Below are 22397 nucleotides of genomic sequence, written 5' to 3' on the forward strand. Positions count from 1 at the left end.
AGCACCAAGAATCCATGGGTGTTAGAATCATTACTACGTAATCTAGATTATTGACTCTAGTGCAAGTGGGAGACTGAAGGAAATATGCCCTAGAGGCAATAATAAAGTTGTTATTTATATTTCCTTATATCATGATAAATTTTTATTATTCATGCTAAAATTGTATTAACCAGAAACTTAGTACATGTGTGAATAGATAGACAAACAGAGTGTCCCTAGTATGCCTCTACTAGACTAGCTCATTAATCAAACATGGTTAAGTTTCCTAGCCATAGACATGTGTTGTCATTTGATTAACGGGATCACGTCATTAGAGAATAGACCCATCCGTTAGCTTAGCACTATGATCGTTTAGTTTATTGCTATTGCTTTCTTCATGACTTATACATGTTCCTATGACTATGAGATTATGCAACTCCCGAATACCGGAGGAAAACTTAGTGTGCTATCAAACGTCACAACATAACTGGGTGATTATAAAGATGCTCTACAGGTGTCTTTGATGGTATTTGTTGTGTTGGCATAGATCGAAATTAGGATTTGTCACTCCGATTGTCGGAGATGTATCTCTGGGCCCTCTCGGTAATGCACATCACTATAAGCCTTGCAAGCAATGTGACTAATGACTTAGTTGCGGGATGATGCATTACGAAACGAGTAAAGAGACTTGCCGGTAACAAGAATGAAGTAGGTATGGTGATACCGACGATCGAATCTCGGGCAAGTAACATACCGATGACAAAGGGAACAACGTATGTTGTTGTGCAGTTTACCCGATAAAGATCTTCGTAGAATATGTAGGAGCCAATATGAGCATCCAGGTTCTGCTATTGGTTATTGACCGGAGATGTGTCTCGGTCATGTCTACATAGTTCTCGAACCCGTAGGGTCCGCACGCTTAAATTTTGATGACGATTCGTATTATGAGTTTATGTGCTTTGATGTACCGAAGGTTGTTCGGAGTCCCGGAAGAGATCACGGACATGACGAGGAGTCTCAAAATGGTTGAGACATAAAAATAGATATATTGGAAGGTTATATTCGGACACCGGAATAGTTCCAAAGTGTATCGGGTATTTTCCGGAGTATCGGGGGGTTACCGGAACCCCCCGGGGGGTTAATGCACTAGTAGAAAAAGGACCTTATGTGAGACACATTAGTCCCGGTTCGATTTTGGCCCGGTACTAATGGTACCATTAGTCCCGGTTCGAATGGCTATGCATTAGTGCCGGTTCGTGTTGAACCTTTAGTACCGGTTCGTGCCACGAACCGGTACTAAAGGGGTGGTGGCAGGCTGGCGTCAGGGCGGGGCCCCACGAGCCCCTTTAGTCCCGATTTGTGGCACAAACCGGTACTAAAGGGCTAACCTTTAGTAACGGTTCGTGCCACGAACCGGCACTAAAGGGGTCTAACCTATAGTCCCGGTTGGAGACACAAATCGGGGCTATAGGGCAATTTTCAAACTCTAACCCCCCCTCCCCGTGTATCGCCATTTCAGTTTTGAAAAAAACAAATGAAAACGATAAAAACTTCAAAAATTGAAATCCTTCGTGATGTAGTTATGTTACTACATCTACAAGTTAGGGAAATTAAAAAATAAATAAATTTGGACATGTTTTGCAAAAAAGTGCGATGAAAAAGTAAAACGACTATATCTTTTGCATACGATGTCGGGAAAAAACGTATAATATATCAAAATGTTCAGCACGAAAATCCGCATCCAATTTTGACAGCCACAGGCTTGTTTGCAAATTTTTAGAATCCTCAAATTCCAAAAGGGAAAAAAGATATGCTCAAATTTCAGTTTTTTTGAATTTTGGTCAAACTGTGGTCAAACTACTTATTCAAGAAATATTAGTGTTACTAAATAATTATTCAAGAATATTAGTGTTACTAAATAATTATTGCAGTTTTTTGAATTTTGGTGAAATCTGGTCAAACTGTGGTTAAACTATGGTCAAACTACTTATTCAAGAAATATTAGTGTTACTAAATAATTGTTACTTTTTAGAATAACAGTTTCAAACTCAAACGGTGAAACGTGTGACCTAATGCTCAAGCTAAACTCCTGAGGGTTAATAGGATTGGCAGCTTACTATTGTCAGGAAAACAACAAGCGCATACTTGGAAACCAGGGGGAATAGAACTCCGAAGTTAAGCGTGCTCAGGCTGGAGTAGTGAGAGGATGGGTGACCGGCTGGGAAGTTAGACGGTTTGGAATGAGTGATCCACACTTGAGTAGTTAAGAGTGGTGATTAGAGACTAAATCATCAAATAATTCAGAAAATTGAAAATAAAAAAAATTCAAAACAAACATTTAGTACCGGTTGGTGTTACCAACCGGTACTAAAGGTCCCCCATACCACGGCGTGAGCTCACGCCACGTGGTGGGCCTTTAGTGGCGGTTCGTGCTGAACCGGTACTAAAGGGAGGGGGCTTTAGTCTCCACCCTTTAGTGCCGGTTGCAGACGAACCGGTAATAAAGCTCCGTTTTCTACTAGTGATGGGCCTTCATGGGCCCTAGTGGAAGAGAGGAGGCAGCAGCCAGGGAGGCGCCCCCCAAGCCCAAACCGAATTGGACTAGGGGTTGGGGGGGGGGGGCAGCCCCCCTTTCCTTTCTCTCTTCCTCCTCTTTCCCCCTTCTCCTAGTAGGAATAGGATGGGGGGGGGGCGAATCCTACTTGGTGTAGGACTCCCCCCCTTGGGCGCGCCTCCTCCTGGCCGGCCTCCTCCTCCCTCCCTCCTTTATATACGTGGGGAGGGGGGCACGCAAAGGCACAACAGACAATCTCTTAGCCGTGTGCGGTGCCCCCCTCCACAGTTTTACACCTCGGTCATATCGTCGTAGTGCTGAGGCGAAGCCCTGCGCCGGTAACTTCATCATCACCATCACCACGCCGTCGTGCTGACGGAACTCTCGCTCGGCCTCAGCTGGATCAAGAGTTCGAGGGACGTCACCGAGCTGAACGTGTGTAGATCGCGGAGGTGCCGTGCGTTCGGTACTTGATTGGTTGGATCGCGAAGACGTTCGACTACATCAACCACGTTAATAAACGCTTCTGCTTTCGGTCTACGAGGGTACGTGGACACACTCTCCCCGCTCGTTGCTATGCCTCTCCTAGATAGATCTTGCGTGATCGTAGGCAATTTTTTTGAAATACTACGTTCCCCAACAAACACTTGATTCATATGAAAGATGAGCTACAAATGACCCATGGGGTGCCTCATATAAGCCTTTGGACTTGTATAATGATCACTAATACCCTTTGTGGGGAATGAAAAGTAGGGGCCTCTTGGTCTACCTACAAAAGACCCAAAATATCCTCAAGGGAAGGATAAAGGCAAGGGTATTTGGTCTAAGCACTTCATCCATGAGATGGAGAGGTTTTGGTCCATGGGCATAGTGAGCCATGGGATTGATGTGCTCCCTTCTTCCATATGGGCTTTGATTTATATTTTTTTCCTTTCTCTTTTATGCTCATATTATCTTTGGTTTTTGGTGTTTTGCTCGCGCCCTATGGGGCAATACAATCATCCATGTTACAACAAAAAACAATTCTTAGTGGGTGTACTATTTTCAGGAAATTGTCCTTAGTGAGCATACTAATTTTTTTTCACTACTAGTCACATGAAATCTGGCTTTAATATTTCCAAGGATATTCGTGTTTTCAAATATTCTTAAAAGGTGAATGCACTTGATGAGTAGTAATATATGAGAGCTACATAGAAAGAATCAACAGATAAATAACCACTTTTCTCTAACAACGAGACACATTTTCCTTCATGTTTTGTAAGTGTGGGGCTTCAAGTTCTCCCACAAAACCATAGTGAAAATGATGATCAGTTAGGCACTCGGTGAACTGAAGTGTAGGTTAGATTGTATGGTGAAGGCAAGTGGCGGGGGTGCCATCTTTCCATATTTAGGCGACCTTCTAATCACTTCCATGCATGTCTGAACCTGCACAAATTCGGCGGCCCTGCTGGGTCTAATCACTTCCATTACACCACCCGTTCCTTCAAAGATTGTTTATATTTCCCCTGCAAAAAAAGTTTGTCATATTTTAGGAATATTCTTCTTCAGTAAGTATGGTTTTAGGTTTTCTAGCAATCTAAGAAGATTTACATCTCGAATGATCATGCATAGATTATGTGGAAGTCTTTATATTGAGAGAGAGAGAGAGAGAGAGAGAGAGAGAGAGAGAATCTCTCTTTAATCTATATAATAATTTCGGGTATGTCTAGCTCTCATACACTACCTTCGTCCTATAATACAAAACATTTTTGCAGTTCATTTGAGAAGAACTATGCCTCATCTAGATAACACTAGTATGAAAAAAAGAGAGAAAGTCAGCATGAATCTCCGTGCAAAATCAAAGACACAAGGATTAGATGAGACTTTGTTAATTCTGTTCTAGATGAGAATTAGAAAATCCGAATATTTTCAATATTGCTATACTCGCTACGCCTATGCCCTAGTAAGTGGGACATCTTAAAAATTATCACAAGTAAAAAGGTTGTCAAATGCTCGGTAGTACTGCATTTCAGACTTACCCGTGGGTGACATAACACAAATTCTTGGGAGTGGCAAAACCGCAATAATGGTCCTACTGGGAGGGTAATTTTGAGACTATTCACCATTTCTTTCCGTGCCCTGACAATTCAACTTTGTACAACTGCCCCACAACTTTGTGGTCCTCCGTGTAGGAGTAGCATAAAAAAGAGGCGATAGGGGCTTGATCATTCTTGTCTGTCTCCGTTGCATTAAGTTGGCTCCCCCCTCCTACGGTTTGTAGGCCCATCCCATCCTTGCTACACAAAAGCCTGGTGTGCTACCACCGACCTAACCAAAAGCAAAGCCAGCCCAACGTGCAGCCGCTACAAGAGCAAGATCATCATTGCACGGGATATCCCGATGGACGATGCATCATGCATGCAACAACATATATGCCCATGTCCTCCATTGAAGTGTTGACACTTATCTAGAAATGGGAATAGCTAGGACGAGATAACGCATCATTTCTCTCACTCTTTTGGAGCCGAAGTGTTCAAACTCATGCGTAAATGACAGCCGGAGAAAGGCGGGGGAAGACAGGGACAGAAATGTACGAGCCCGTGTGGATCCTAGTCAGATTCTAAGGCAATTAGTTTGTTTGCAACATACATATCCAAGGGAAATGTGTCCATGAGGCAATGATGATATGCCATGCCATGTACATGGGACAATTTCTTGCCGTTGTTTTGTAGCTAGCTTGCACTAGAGAACACTCTAAGCTAAGTGCCGCACATGTATGTGTGTGAGTGTGTGTTGTAACAGTGAACCAGAACCAGCTAGGAGAAAGGCAACTAGAGATGATGGGCTCGCTAAACTGGGCAGGACCACAGGCTTACATGTGCCAAAGCAAGCAGCATGCATGCCACTTTGTTGCTTCAATACCACACTAGGTAGCTAGCTACCAGGCACTTATCTCTCTGCATGGTTGTCAAGCATATTGCTATCATCATCCTTGACACGTCCATATATCCATTGTTAAGACTAAGAGGGTAGTGAGTAGTTGAGTACGTACTACCAGCTAGTGTACTGGTAAAGCTCAAGGCCTCAATCTTTATGGGGAATATGGAACGAAATCTCCTAGGCCTAAGACAGGATCTCTCGGGAATAAAGGGATTTGGTTCGCGTGTGTGAGCCTCTGCGCGCGCCTTCGATCGATCGGCTCGAATAATGATTAGGGTTCTTGTGCGGGCGCATGAAGGAATCATGGCCGCCGTGATCGCCAAAATCATGGTCGCTAGCTGAGGCTCGCATGTGTGTACGTGATCTCAACCGATGCCTCGATCGCTCTCTATCTCTCTCCCCCCATCACCGCCCCATTCCGTGGCCATTCTAATAAACAAAGCCGGCGGGCGCGCGTACGGACGCTCGCGCTGGCCGTGGCCGCCATGAGCCGTGCACATGCCACGGCCAAAGCTTCTCGCTGAATCTAAACGCTTTCGGAGGGCGAGCAGAAGATTGGCGCCTGCTTTTTGTGTGTATATATTCTTTGCCGATCCACTTGATGGCCTTTTGTGATCAAAAGGCCAACGGCGACATGGGCACCAGGTACCTTCTCCTGAGCTACAGATCGAGACGATGTAAGGTAGAGGTTGGTAGGCTTGAATTATGTGGCGCTGCGCTGAAGATATGCATGCATCGCGTGCAAAAACAAATCAGGGACTTATATACTTGCATGCATGCATGCATGCATGCATGTGAGTGTGGCCCACAAAGATTAGCCGTTCGGTCTTTACTACTCAGTACCAAGTACCAGGCTCGACAACGGCAAGGACTGTTCCATACGTTTTGCTCCCTGTCCGTGTGCATATGGTATACACGATCCTCCACGTACGTACATGTGGATAACTGACACCGTTGTATGTACATTACATACCGATCTTGCTTGCTAGTATACTACGTATATGCTTGCGCCCATTCGGCGATAGATCCTGTACATTCTGTTCAGAGTGTACGCGGTTCGTCGGGGGTTTGGCACGATCGAAACGTTCCGATCGCCAGAGCAGTGTGATGCGCGGCTGCCCATCACGCGTTTGCACGATCGATCCACTGACGGAGAAGAGGTTAGGTAGGTCAGGACATGGCATTTTAAATCGGTCCAGACCGCAGTGCACGACCCGCGTACGCAGCAGTTCAGTTTTAGAGGGCGCAAATAGTGTAAGTTGGATTGTCCGTGTCACGCCCGAGACGACGAGGGGGACAGAGCCGGGAATCTTACGTGATGTTCTCTAGCGACGCCCTAGCTAGCTGTGCAGATGCAGCCCCTGCATTCCTGGTGTTTCTCACCGAGGTTGGTTGCATCAGCTACAGCTAGCTGGTCTCGTCCTAGGGCTCATGCCAGGGCCATCTTAATTATGACCCGCTGAGCGATCAATCTACGCATTTAGAGTACCTCTGAGGAGGGATGACGATTAATACAGTGGAAGCTGCGTGTGCATGTCCGAGCCACAGCTTTGGGACAGTTCATCGTCGACTCGGTCGATATCGCCGTCGCTGTTGATCGTGTAGTCACACTTTCGTTGTCTCCATGTGTCCCTTGGGTCTCCTGGCCAGCTTGATGAGGTGATGCATGTTCAGTCGTTTGGTTCTCCCTTTTGGCATGATCGATTATCCGCTTACCTTTCTTTTTTTACACAAAAGTTATAACTTATACTTCATCTGATCCAAACTAATAGGCACAACTTTAATACAAAGCTATACTAAAACTGCATCAATTAATTTGGACCCAAGGGAGTACTGTTTTTTTTAGCGAACAGTACATACACTGTTCATGTTTTTGAAATCTTAAAGTTGTATTTTTTTTGTAGCTTGCATGTCAATATATTTTCTCCTGAAAATCTGCACGCATGTGTATACATCCATATATCCATGCAAATAAAAGTTCAGATTTTTTTGAAACTTAAAATGCAATTTTTGATTTTTTTTTCAAAAAACCAGGCTTCATGGAGCTCGATCACCAAAGGCTGCAGACCGGAATGGGTGCTACTACGATGTAGGAAAGTGGATGTTTAGGGGGTTACTAGATGATAGCACAGTCACAACATAGACGCGGTCCCATTTTAGCCCCTTTTAGCGCCATTTTAGCATTTTCCCTTTGGATTGAGGTTTCTATCAGGGGAGACTAGTATAGTATCTCACTTTAGGTGAGATTAACGAGATCATGTTTTTAAAATACGAAATATGTTCAAAATAAATCCTTTAAACAATTGTAATACACATCAATGCACTACAAAAAAAAAGACACATCCGTGACATTTCGGGCTGAACGAGTTTTTTTCCTGTCATGCTTATGACACTTTTATGACGATAATTGTGACAAAACCAGGTATCATCATAGATGTGGTGGGGTCCTACTTCTATGACAAAAAATCATGACAGAAAATAGGCTTTTCGTCATGGGCGGGCCGGAGACGCAGCTGCATGACATTCATTGGGCCGTCCATGACGGAAAAAACCGTGGTAGAAGCGAGGGCGAGGAAAATATAGGGGAGTTTCCGGTTACGGTGGGTGGTCGGGGGCCGAGCGATGCGCGTTTCTCTCGTACGTACACGCGTGTGTGCGAGGCGTTGGGCTCTAACTGAACCCGAGCGATTGCACTGCAGGCTACACGTTACTGAACCCGAGCGATCGATCAATCCCTTGCTGTTAACTGAACCCGAGTGATTCCTTCGCTACTGCTGCTAACTGAAGCTGATCAATGCTGCCTCTGGATGAACAGTGAGCGTTGTTGGGGAGTTTGGATGAACAGTTCCCGGTGGGGGTTGGATGAACAGGAACCCGTGGTAGTAGAGGCCGTTGCCGCTGGATGAACAGTACCCCGATCGATCGAGCCGGTGGATGAACAGGGCCCCGTGGAGGGCTGGATGAACAGGACCCCGTGGAGGGCTGGTTGAACAGTAGCCGGTGGAGGATGATACGTCTCCAACGTATCTATAATTTTTGATTGCTCCATGCTATATTATATTCTGTTTTGGATGATTAATGGGCTTTATTATACACTTTTATATTATTTTTGCGACTAACCTATTAACCGGAGGCCCAGCCCAAATTGCTGTTTTTTGCCTATTTTAGTGTTTCACAGAAAAAGAATATCAAACGGAGTCCAAACGGAATGAAACCTTTGGGAACGTGATTTTTGGAACAAACGTGATCCAGAGGACTTGGAGTGGACTTCAAGCAACAGACGAGGAAGCCACGTGGTAGGGGGGCGCGCCCTCCACCCTCGTGGGCCCCTCAGGGCTCCACCGACCTACTTCTTCCTCCTATATATACCTACGTACTCCAAACTATCAGAAGCGACCACGAAAATCTAATTCCACCGCCGCAACCTTCTGTTCCCATGAGATCCCATCCTGGGGCCTTTTCCGGCGTCCTGCCGGAGGGCGCATCGATCACGGAGGGCTTCTACATCAACACCATAGCCTCTCCGATGATGTGTGAGTAGTTTACCTCAGACCTTCGGGTCCATAGTTATTAGCTAGATGGCTTCTTCTCTCTCTTTGGATCTCAGTACAAAGTTCTCCTCGATTCTCTTGGAGATCTATTTGATGCAACTCTTCTTTTTGCGGTGTGTTTGTCGAGATCCGATGAATTGTGGGTTTATGATCAAGATTATCTATGAACAATATTTGAATCTCCTCTGAATTCTTCTATGTATGATTGGTTATCTTTGCAAGTCTCTTCGAATTATCAGTTTGGTTTGGCCTACTAGATTGATCTTTCTTGCAATGAGAGAAGTGCTTAGCTCTGGGTTCAATCTTGCGGTGTCCTTTCCCAGTGACAGCAGGGGCAGCAAGGCACGTATTGTATTGTTGCCATCGAGGATAAAAAGATGGGGTTTATATCATATTTCATGAGTTTATCCCTCTACATCATGTCATCTTGCTTAAAGTGTTACTCCGTTCTTATGAACTTAATACTCTAGATGCATGCTGGATAGCGGTCGATGTGTGGAGTAATAGTAGTAGATGCAGAATCGTTTCGATCTACTTGTCACGGACGTGATGCCTATATACATGATCATACCTAGATATTCTCATAATTATGCACTTTTCTATCAATTGCTCGATAGTAATTCGTTTACCCACCGTAATACTTATGCTATCTTGAGAGAAGCCACTAGTGAAACCTATGGCCCCCGGGTCTATTTTCCATCATATTAATCTCCCGTTATTTCCATTACTATTTACCTTGCTTTCTTTAGTTTTACTCTTTATCATACAAATACCAAAAATATTATCTTATCATCTCTATCAGATCTCACTCTCGTAAGTGACCGTGAAGGGATTGACAACACCTTTATCGCGTTGGTTGCGAGGTTCTTATTTGTTTGTGTAGGTGCGTGGGACTCGAGCGTAGTCTCCTACTGGATTTATACCTTGGTTCTCAAAAACTGATGGAAATACTTACACTACTTTACTGCATCACCCTTTCCTCTTCAAGGGAAAACCAACGCAGTGCTTAAGAGGCAGCAGGAAGGATTTCTGGTGCCGTTGCCGGGGAGGCTCACACCAAGTCAAGTCAAGATTTGATTTCCCGTCAACGAACCATTTCTGGCGCCGTTGCCGGGGAGTCTACGCACAAGTCAAGACATACCAAGTACCCATCACAAACTCTTATCCCTCGCATTACATTATTTGCCATTTGCCTCTCGTTTTTCTCTCCCCCACTTCACCCTTGCCGTTTTATTCGCCCTTTTTTCCGTTCGCCTCTTTTTCGCTTGCTCTTGTTTGCTCGTGTGTTAAATTGCTTGTTTGTCGCGATGGCTCAAGATAACACTAAATTGTGTGAATTTACCAATAACAACAACAATGATATTCTTAGCACTCCGATTGCTCCTCTTACCGATGCTGAATCTTGTGAAATTAATGCTGCTTTGCTGAATCTTGTCATGAAAGATCAATTCGCCAGCCTTCCTAGTGAAGATGCCGCTAACCTTCTAAATAGCTTTGTTGATTTGTGTGACATGCAAAAGAAGAAATATGTGGACAATGATATTGTTAAATTAAAGCTATTTCCATTTTCCCTTAGAGGTCGTGCTAAAACTTGGTTTTCGTCTTTGCCTAAAAATAGTATTGATTCTTGGAGTAAGTGCAAGGATGCTTTTATCTCTAAGTATTTTCCATCCCGCTAAGATCATCTCTCTTAGAAACGATATTATGAATTTTAAGCAACTTAATCATGAACATGTTGCACTGGGAGAGAATTAAATTAATGATACGCAATTGGCCTACTCATGGTTTGAATTTGTGGATGATTATACAAAAAAATTATGCCGGATTGAATTTTGCTTCTAGAAATATTTTAGATTCGGCCGCGGGAGGCACTTTTATGGAAATCACCTTAGGATAAGCCACTAAACTCCTAGATAATATTATGGTTAATTATTCCCAATGGCACACCGAAAGATCTAGTAGTAAAAAGGTGCATGCGATAGAAGAAATTAATGTTTTGAGTGGAAAGATGGATGGACTTATGAAATTGTTTACTAATAAGAGTGTCTCTTCTGATCCTAATGATATGCCTTTGTCTACTTTGATTGAGAATAATAATGAATCTATGGATGTGAATTTTTTTGGTAGGAATAATTTTGGTAACAACGCGTATAGAGGAAACTTTAATCCTAGGCCGTTCCCTAGTAATTCCTCTAATAATTATGATAATTCCTACAACAATTCTTATGGAAATTTTAATAAGATTCCCTCTGATTTTGAGACTAGTGTTAAAGAGTTTAATAATTCGCAAAATAATTTCAATACTTTGCTTGAAGAAAAATTGCTTAAAGTTGACGAATTGGCTAGGAACGTGGATAGAATTTCTCTTGATGTTGATTCTTTGAAACTTAGATCTATTCCACCTAAGCATGATATCAATGAGTCTCTCAAAGCTATGAGAATTTCCATTGATGAATGCAAAGAAAGAACCGCTAGGATGCGTGCTAAGAAAGATTTCTTTGTAAAAGCGTGTTCTTCTATTTTTTATGAGAATAAAGAAGAAGATCTAAAAGTTATTGACGTGTCCCCTATTAAATCTTTGTTTAGCAATATGAATCTTGATAATGATGGGACTGGAGATGAGTCAACTTTAGTTAAAAGGCGTCCCAAAAATTCAGAGTTTTTAGATCTTGATGCAAAATTTGGTAAAAGTGGGATTGAAGAGGTCAAAACTTTAGATATCAATGAACCCACTATCATGGATTTCAAGGAAATTAATTATGATAATTGCTCTTTGATAGATTGTATTTCCTTGTTGCAATCCTAGCTAAATTCTCCTCATGCTTATAGTCAAAATAAAGCTTTTACTAAACATATCGTTGATGCTTTGATGCAATCTTATGAAGAAAAACTTGAGTTGGAAGTTTCTATCCCTAGAAAACATTATGATGAATGGGAACCTACTATTAAAATTAAAATTAAAGATCATGAATGCTATGCTTTGTGTGATTTAGGTGCTAGTGTTTCCACGATTCCAAAAACATTGTGTGATTTGTTAGGTTTCCGCGAATTTGATGATTGTTCTCTAAACTTACACCTTGCGGATTCTACCATTAAGAAACCTATGGAAAGAATTAATGATGTTCTTATTGTTGCAAATAGGAACTATGTGCCCGTAGATTTTATTGTTCTCGATATAGATTGAAATCCTTCATGTCCTATTATTCTTGGTAAACCTTTCCGTAGAACGATTGGTGCAATTATTGAAATGAAGGAAGGGAATATTAGATTTCAATTTCCATTAAGGAAAGGCATGTAACACTTTCCTAGAAAGAAGATTAAATTACCTTATGAATCTATTACGAGAGCCACTTATGGATTGCCTACTAAAGATGGCAATACCTAGATCTATCCTCGCTTTTATGCCTAGCTAGGGGCGTTAAACGATAGCGCTTGTTGGGAGGCAACCCAATTTTATTTTTAGTTTTTAATTTTTTGCTTCTGTTTAGGAATAAATCTTTGAGCTAGCCTCTGGTTAGATTTATTTTTATGTTATAATTAGTGTTTGTGCCAAGTTAAACCTATAGGATCTTCTTGGATGATAGTTATTTGATCTTGCTGAAAATTCCAGAAACTTTCTGTTCAAAAAAACAATTGTTAAAAATCACCAGAACATGATAAAATACTGATTCCAATTGCATTAGATCAATAAACAAATTATCTAGGTCGTCCTATTTTGGAGATTTTTCTGAGTTCCAGAAGTTTGCGTTAGTTACAGATTATTACAGACTGTTCTGTTTTTGACAGATTCTGTTTTTCGTGTGTTGTTTGCTTATTTTGATGACTCTATGGCTAGTAAAAGAGTTTATAAACCATAGAGAAGTTGGAATACAGTAGGTTTAACACCAGTATAAATAAACAATGAGTTCAATACAGTATCTTGAAGTGGTGTTTTGTTTTCTTTAGCTAACGGAGCTCACGAGATTTTCTATTAAGTTTTGTGTTGTGAAGTTTTCATGTTTTGGGTAAGGATTTGATGGATTATGGAACAAGGAGTGGCAAAAGCCTAATCTTGGGGATGCCCAAGGCACCCCAAGGTAAATCTAAGGACACCAAAAATCCAAAGCTTGGGGATGCCCCGGAAGGCATCCCCTCTTTCGTCTTCGTCCATCGGTAACTTTACTTGGAGCTATATTTTTATTCACCACATGATATGTGTTTTGCTTGGAGCGTATTGTATGATTTGAGTCCTTGATTTTTAGTTAACCACAATCATCCTTGCTGTACACACCTTTTGAGAGAGACACACATGATTCGGAATTTATTTGAATACTCTATGTGCTTCACTTATATCTTTTGAGCTATATAGTTTTTGCTCTAGTGCTTCACTTATATCTTTTAGAGCACGGTGGTGGTTTTGTTTTATAGAAACTATTGTTCTCTCATGCTTCACTTATATCATTTCGAGAGTCCTACAAAACAACATGGTAATTTGCTTAAATTGAGAAATTAGTCCTATGATAGGCATCCAAGATTAGTAAAAACTTTCTTATAAGTGCGTTGAATACTAAGAAAAGTTTGATGCTTGATGATTGTTTTGAGATATGGAGGTAGTGATATTAAAGTTGTGCTAGTTGAGTAGTCGTGAATTTGAGAAATACTTGCGTTGAAGTTTGCAAGTCCTGTGGCATGCACGTATGGTAAACGTTGTGTAACAAATTTGAAACATGAGGTGTTCTTTGATTGTCCTCCTTATGAGTGGCTGTCGGGGACGAGCGATGGTCTTTTCCTACCAATCTATCCCCCTAGGAGCATGCACGTAGTGCTTGGTTTTTGATGAATTGTAGATTTTTGCAATAAGTATGTGAGTTCTTTATGACTAATGTTGAGTCCATGGATTATACGCACTCTCAACCTTCCATCATTGCTAGCCTCTTCGGTACCGTGCATTGCCCTTTCTCACCTTGAGAGTTGGTGCAAACTTCGCCGGTGCATCCAAACCTCGTGATACGATACGCTCTATCACACATAAACCTCCTTATATCCTCCTCAAAATAGCCACCATACCTACCTATTATGGCATTTCCATAGCCATTTCGAGATATATTGCCATACAACTTTCCATCGTTCCGTTTATCATGACACGTTTCATCATTGTCATATTTCCTTGCATGATCATGTAGTTGACATCGTATTTGTGGCAAATCCACCATTCATAATTTTTCATACATGTCACTCTTGATTCATTGCCCATCCCGGTACATCGCCGGAGGCATTCATATAGAGTCATACTTTGTTCTAGTATCGAGTTGTAATCATTGAGTTGTAAATAAATAGAAGTGTGATGATCATCATTCATAGAGCATTCTCCCAAAAAAAGGAAGAGAAAGGCCAAATAAAAAAAGAAAGGCCCAAAAAAAGAAGAATAAAAAGGGGGAATGTTACTATCCTTTTTCCATACTTGTGCTTCAAAGTAGCACCATGGTCTTTATGATAGAGAGTCTCTTGTTTTGTCACTTTCATATACTAGTGGGAATTTTTCATTATAGAACTTGGCTTGTATATTCCAACAATGGGCTTCCTCAAATGCCCTAGGTCTTCGTGAGCAAGCAAGTTGGATGCACACCCACTTAGTTTCTTTTGTTGAGCTTGCATGCATTTATAGCTCTAGTGCATCCGTTGCATGGCAATCCCTACTCCTTGCATTGACATCAATCGATGGGCATCTCCCTAGCTTGTTGATTAGCCGCGTCAATGTGAGATTTTCTCCTTTTTTGTCTTCTCCACATAACCCCCATCATCATACTCTATTCCACCCATAGTGCTATATCCATGGCTCACGCTCATATATTGCGTGAAAGTTGAAATTTTTTTAAGATTACTAAAGTATGAAACAATTGCTTGGCTTGTCATCGGGGTTGTGCATGATGAGAACATTCTTGTGTGACGAAAATGGAGCATGAACAAACTATATCATTTTGTAGGGATGAACTTTCTTTGGCCATGTTATTTTGAGAAGACATAATTGCTTAGTTAGTATGCTTGAAGTATGATTACTTTTATGTCAATATTAAACTTTTATCTTGAATCTTTCGGATCTGGATATTCATACCACAAATAAGAGAATTACATTGAAAATTATGCTAAGTAGCATTCCACATCAAAAATTCTCTTTTTATCATTTACCTACTCGAGGACGAGCAGAAATTAAGCTTGGGGATGCTTGATACGTCTCCAACGTATCTATATTTTTTGATTGTTCAATGCTATATTATATTCTGTTTTGGATGATTAATGGGCTTTATTATACACTTTTATATTATTTTTGGTACTAACCTATTAACCGGAGGCCCAGCCCAAATTGCTGTTTTTTGGCCTATTTCAGTGTTTCGCAGAAAAAGAATATCAAACGGAGTCCAAACGGAATGAAACCTTCGGGAACGTGATTTTCGGAAAAAACGTGATCCAAAGGACTTGGAGTGGACGTCAAGCAATAGACGAGGAAGCCACGAGGTAGGGGGCGCGCCTACCCCCCTAGGCGCGCCCTCCACCCTCGTGGGCCCCTCGTGGCTCCACCGACCTACTTCTTCCACCTATATATACCTACGTACCCCCAAACCATCAGAAGCGACCACGAAAACCTAATTCCACCGCCGCAACCTTCTGTATCCATGAGATCCTATCTTTGGGCCTTTTCCGGCGTCCTGCCGGAGGGGGCATCGATCACGGAGGGCTTCTACATCAACACCATAGCCTCTCCGATGATGTGTGAGTGGTTTACCTCAGACCTTCGGGTCCATAGTTATTAGCTAGATGGCTTCTTCTCTCTCTTTGGATCTCAATACAAAGTTCTCCTCGATTCTCTTGGAGATCTATTTGATGTAACTCTTCTTTTTGCGGTGTGTTTGCCGAGATCCGATGAATTGTGGGTTTATGATCAAGATTATCTATGAACAATATTTGAATCTCCTCTGAATTCTTTTATGTATGATTGGTTATCTTTGCAAGTCTCTTCGAATTATCAGTTTGGTTTGGCCTACTAGATTGATCTTTCTTGCAATGGGAGAAGTGCTTAGCTTTGGGTTCAATCTTGCGGTGTCCTTTCCCAGTGACAGCAGGGGCAGCAAGGCACGTATTGTATTGTTGCCATCGAGGATAAAAAGATGGGGTTTATATCATATTGCATGAGTTTATCCCTCTACATCATGTCATCTTGCTTAAAGCGTTACTCCGTTCTTATGAACTTAATACTCTAGATGCATGCTGGATAGCGGTCGATGTGTGGAGTAATAGTAGTAGATGCAGAATCGTTTCGGTCTACTTGTCACGGACATGATGCCTATATACATGATCATACCTAGATATTCTCATAATTATGCACTTTCCTATCAATTGCTCGACAGTAATTCGTTTACCCACCGTAATACTTATGCTATCTTGAGAGAAGCCACTAGTGAAACCTATGGCCCCCGGGTCTATTTTCCATCATATTAATCTCCCGTTATTTCCATTACTATTTACCTTGCTTTCTTTACTTTTACTCCTTATCGTAAAAATACCAAAAATATTATCTTATAATCTCTATCAGATCTCACTCTCGTAAGTGACCGTGAAGGGATTGACAACCCCTTTATCGCGTTGGTTGCGAGGTTCTTATTTGTTTGTGTAGGTGCGTGGGACTCGAGCGTAGTCTCCTACTGGATTGATACCTTGGTTCTCAAAAACTAAGGGAAATACTTACGCTACTTTACTGCATCACCCTTTCCTCCTCAAGGGAAAACCAACGCAGTGCTCAAGAGGTAGCAGAGGACTAGTTGAACAGTAGCCGGTGGAGGGCTGGATGAACAGTAGCCCGTGGAGGGGTGGTTGAACAGGACCCCGTGGAGAGGGCTGGTTGAACAGTAGCCGGTGGAGGAGCACGCGGTGGAGGTTGGATGAATAGGAGCCCGTGGATGAACAGTCGTAGGTGGAGGCTGGAGGAGGTCGACAGTGGATGAACAGGAGACCGTGGAGGCAGTCGACGGTGGATGAACAGTAGCCTGTGGAGGCAGTCGACGATGGAGATGAACAGTATCCCGTGGAGTCCCATTTTGCGGTACGCCACACCCCTCCCGATGAACAGGACCCCCGTTTCGACTGTAGCGCTCCAACACAAGTCCGTTTCCTCCGTTTTGCGGTATGGCACACCCCTCCCGATCAATAGGACCCCGTTTCGACCGTAGGAGGTCCGTTTCCTCTGTTTTGCAGTACGCCAGACCCCTCCTGATGAACAGGATCCTGTTTCGACCATAGCCGGTCGAACACATGGCCGTTTCCTCCGTTCTGCGATATGCCAGACCTCGTTTCCATCGCCTGTTCCATCCAAGCCGGTTGGCTCCCGATGAACACGACGTATTCTGACCCAGTCGGTTGCCTCCCGATGAACATGACGCTGTTTCTCCGTTCCGACCCAGCCGGTTCACTGCCCGATGAATAGGACGCTGTTGCTGCCGTCCGTTCCCTCTCCATGTACACAAGCCTTGGCCGTCCGTATATATATATATATATATATATATATATATATATATATATATATATATATATATATATATATATATATATATATATATATGCGCGAGTAGGCGTTCGAGACCCCGCCCGTATGTACGTACGTGGCCGTATTTATTTTCTTGCAACCTGGCCGCTGTACGTACGTGTACATGCTACGTGCGCGCCTCCACTACGAGACGTGCGTGGCTCTACTACGGCACATGCCCTTCCTTACACGGCCACGGTTCATCGCTGCAGCCTGCAGACAGACCGATCGTATGTACGTACACGTTCGCGACCAGAATGACAACGCTACGTACCCTTCGACCAGGTGGGTCCCGACTGTCAGGCACTTCCTTGCGTGCGAAGATGTAGCTGGTGGGTCCCAGCAGTCAGGGGGCGAATCATTTTTTTTGCCCATAATATGGACGCACTTCATTGCGTGCGAAGATGTAGCTGGTTGGTCCCAGCAGTCAGGGGGAGAAAACATTATTTTTCAGGGTAAAAAGGATGCAGGTGCATGCATGCGTCCATGGGCGTGGTGCGTCCCCACTGTCAGCCTCTCACGTACAGTCATCTTCCGATGACTCTCGATTGTTGACCACGTTGACCACACCATGCCGAGCGCACCAAGGCCAGTGGACGACGACGAGGCCCCAGACTGGAACGACCCGGAGATGGGGAAGACGCGGCAGTGGAGTCGCAGATGGAGAGGAGTGGAAAACTTGACTAGTTCGGGTGCGCGGCAGCACTGCCGCCCACGGGAGACAGGAGCAAGAACAGAGGTTGAAAAAGGAGCATGGCTTTTGGATTAACATCCAACGGTCCAGCTGCTAGAATCATTTGTTGATTAAGTTGACAAAGCCCTGCGTACACGTCTGCTTAGTAGGCCCACAAGTTAGCCACCAAATCTGCGGGGTCCCAGCTGTCATCGGGAGGAATGGTTTTCTTCGCATAACAAGGAGGCACTTCCTTCCGTGCGAAGATACAGCCGATGGGTCCCAACTGTCAGGGGAGGAAACAACTTAATAAGGAGGAACTTTCCTTGCATGCGACCATGGACCTTCTGGGTCCCAGCCGTCAGGCTCTCCAAGTACAGTCCTCTTCCGATGACTCTCGTTTGTTGACCATGCCGCGCCGAGCGCAGCGAGGTGATGGACGACGGCGAGGCCCCAGACTGGAACGACCAGGAGATGGGGAAGACGCGGCAGTGGAGTCGCAGACGGAGAGGAGTGGAAACTTGACTGGTTTGGGTGCAGGGTGGGCCTACACTCGGCAGAGAATAACAAGAGGTGTGGAGTGGAGGGATGGCCTGGCCGTCGGCGGGGTAGCGTTTCGCTGAGGTGCGCAAAACAACGCCGCTGGACGCCGGAGGCTGGAGGGGCGGTCCCGGCAGCGCTGGGGGAAGAAGACGAGAGATTGAAGAAGAATGCCGGCCGTTGGATGTAAATCCAACGCCTTGTCATGCTTCGACCTACTGGCCCACATGTCAGCCAGTCCATTTGCTTTTTAGTCCATTTGGTGGGCTGGGTGAAACAATGATGTAGCATCTATGCAGCCCGTTTATATATATGGTAGAATTTAAAGCCCAGTAAAATCTTTGCAAGCTTATGTACGCAATCACTAGGAGTTAACTTGCCAATTTATATATAAACAATTATTATTATTATTTTGTAAGAACTTTCAACTTACGAAATAAAATAATGATGAGTTAATAGGACGTGGGGTATTATTATTTTTTATGCTAGACGTGGGACAGTTGATTTGGTTCTAGGGAAAAGTACTGGGAGAAAACTCAGTTTACATCGAAAAAGAAAGTGGGAAAAAATTCAGATATAGGATTAATGAAAACGAAAAATAAAGCAAGTGGGAAGGTCTATAAAATGGTTGGACGAATGACAGGTTTGACGGAACCTTATGTTGTTTCTATTATATATATATATAATAAAATAAGATATAAATATAGGTTCAGTTTTGCATTCTTATAGAAAACATAGGTTCAGTTTTGCATTCTTATAGAAAAATAGAACTGAGCTGTGCGTCGTCTTGAAAAAACAAACATAACATGGGCTGCTGATGTTATAGACAAGCTAGGTTGGGAGGCCCAGAGGCCGCTTGAAACCTGCTGGATCCAAAAAATGTTGATACATGTCGTGGGCTGCCCATGTTAAACAACAAAACCTAGGCCATGGACCTGGTGGGCCCGGGACTGTCAGCCTCTCGACGAACAGTTGTCTCCTGATTCCTCTTGTTTTGCTAACCATGTTGGGAATGACAGACGGCGGTGCCGCGGCGAGAGCACCAAGGCGGAGGACGACGTCGAGTCCTCGGACCGAATGAACCGGAGCGGGGGAAGACGTAGGCGGAGGGGAGTACGAGGGTTGACTTGTTCGGGTGCAGGGTGGGCCGGTGGAGCTGCCGCCGCCGGACAATGTGTGGGAGTAGAGGGATGGCCTGCCCAACGCCATAGGCTATGATGGCCAGGCCCTGTATAGGAAGAGGATGAAAATTGAACAAAATAAAGAAATACAAATGGATAGGTGGTTGGTCCCATATGTCTGTGTACGGGACCTGCTGAGTCCACCTGAGAAGGGGAATATGTTGGGAGGAAGGAGATTCAAAGCACGACAACCGAGTGAACTAGTTTTTTTAAACGGACAAGTGAACTTGTTACATACATAAGCAAATAACCACTAAAAAAACAGGTTAATGCGTTCTTAAAAGAAATATTTTCGGACAAAACAGTTACGACACATAGGCTAATGCATGAAACACTCAGACGATAAAGGTGCTTATAAACAGATAAAGTACAACATCTAGACCTTCCTGGCACGCTTGATCATGACGCTGCGGCTGTCCGTGTACTCGTCGGTTACGGGAACCAGACACGCCCTCATGTCCAAGATCCGCCTGTACATGTCGTAGCATGCGTATGCGTCCTTGGCCGCATAGGTTATGTAGGCTAGATTCAGAGGTACCTCCCACGTGTTCAGGTCCTTGGTATCGTTGTCTTCTTTCATGTTGGCGTATCAGGTGTCGATGATGGTCTCGGCGAGGTCAACCACGGAGTCCTTCTCCTGCCCATTGCCGATGATCTTGTATTGCTTCTGGATGTCGACAAGCATGTTGCACCAGATGGCCGAATCGTCGCGTTCTTCCTTCTCTCCACCGTAGCGAAGGTGCAGTCGGCGCTGCCGATGAAACGTGAATGCTCTAGAACCTCTGATGGCCCTACAGCAGTGGAAGACGAGAACCTCATCCCGCACACATACCTGGGCGACGGTGATCTGCTGGTCCCTGTCAGGAGACAAATGGATGGGCACAAGGTCTAGTCCTGCGACCTTGTGCTTACTCGTCCTGTAGGTACTGCTTGAACTCGGCGAGGCAGAGCTTCACCGAGTCCGGATCATTGGTGTACATCACATTCAACTTGGTGCAGCCATAGGAATGAACGGCGAACTCAAAGGGGAACTCCTTGCTGAAGTCCATATCCAGCAGGCTCACCCCTCGGATCGCCATTGGAGTCTCTTCAAGTGAACGAGTGGGTAGGCGGCGGCAGCAGTTCGTTTTTCAGCTCTTGGGGAACTGGATTCAATAGTAAACTGAGTGTGTACAGGCGACAGCAGTTACTACCCATCCCTCGCATGCTGCACGCCCGGTAGAAGATGCACCCTCGACGCATTCAAATGCCTCCATTAAGAAACCTACTCCGGCCACACATTGGTTCACGAGCGGGTCTGTATTGGTACTGTAATAACAAGAGTTATTAGTGGTCACTTTACTTAAATTTAATTAGCTTTAATAGAAATTTATACTTAAAACAAGCAATGCATTGGCTCGTTCTATCAGTGCCACATGATCAACATGCACAACAATTAGAATTATTATTCTCAGGGCGCACACGATCAGCACATTTGTCGCACTTTCACACAGATAATACTACCAAGTTTGAACTGTTTGTTATGGTTGTTGTCCTCTGCATCATCATGCCGTGTTTCCCAGCTTGCAAGTTTCAGAACCAACAAATAAGATTCAAATAATAAGTACAAAAAAGATGCCTACACATCATTGATTCCCAGCTTGCAAGATTCATAACCAACAAATAAGATTCAAATAATAAGTACAACAAATATGCCTACACATCTCATTAATTCCCAACTTGCAAGATTCAGAACCAACCCATTAGAGCCTTTTGATAAAGTGAATATCGGATAAATCCATCTTGGCTAGCCGTGTCATACAACCGAAGAACTTGGCGAATGCTCTTGACCGTCACAACATCTGTAGTTGAGTATTACTCACTACTGCAGGATGCTGCTAACGCGATACTATGATCGGAGACCCTTTCATGAAACTGTGTGCGATGCATTAATCACAAACGGGGATGTAAAAACCCCGTCAAAAAAGGTGCAAAATGTTTGCGATGGAGGACGCATCAAACACGGTTCAGATTTTAGTTGCGTGTGCGATGTAGGGCACACGGTTAACCCGTTCGCACTGTTTGCGATGAGGCAGAACAACAGAAACGGGCAGCCTTATCAATATGTGTGCGATATACGGCATACAGTTCGCTCCGATAAACCGTTTGCTATTAGGGAGTGCAACATAAACATTTAGCCAGATCAAGGTGTGTGTGATATAGGGCATACAGTTCACTCAGACGAACTGTTTTTGATTAGCGAACGCAACAGAAATGGTTCAACTTAACAAGATGTGTGTGATACGTGGCAAACAGCCGACTCGGATGAACTGTTTGCGATGAGAATTTACAACACAGACGATTAATACAGTTAGTTTGTGTGCGATTCTGTGTTTACAAAAAACTTTAAAAAATGCAAACTAGTTGCTTGCTGTTGGTAGGAGTATCGCACACGATGCGTCTGTGA

The sequence above is a fragment of the Triticum aestivum genome, chromosome 5D (genome assembly GCF_018294505.1).
Source record: "Triticum aestivum cultivar Chinese Spring chromosome 5D, IWGSC CS RefSeq v2.1, whole genome shotgun sequence".
Classification (NCBI taxonomy): Eukaryota; Viridiplantae; Streptophyta; class Magnoliopsida; order Poales; family Poaceae; genus Triticum; species Triticum aestivum.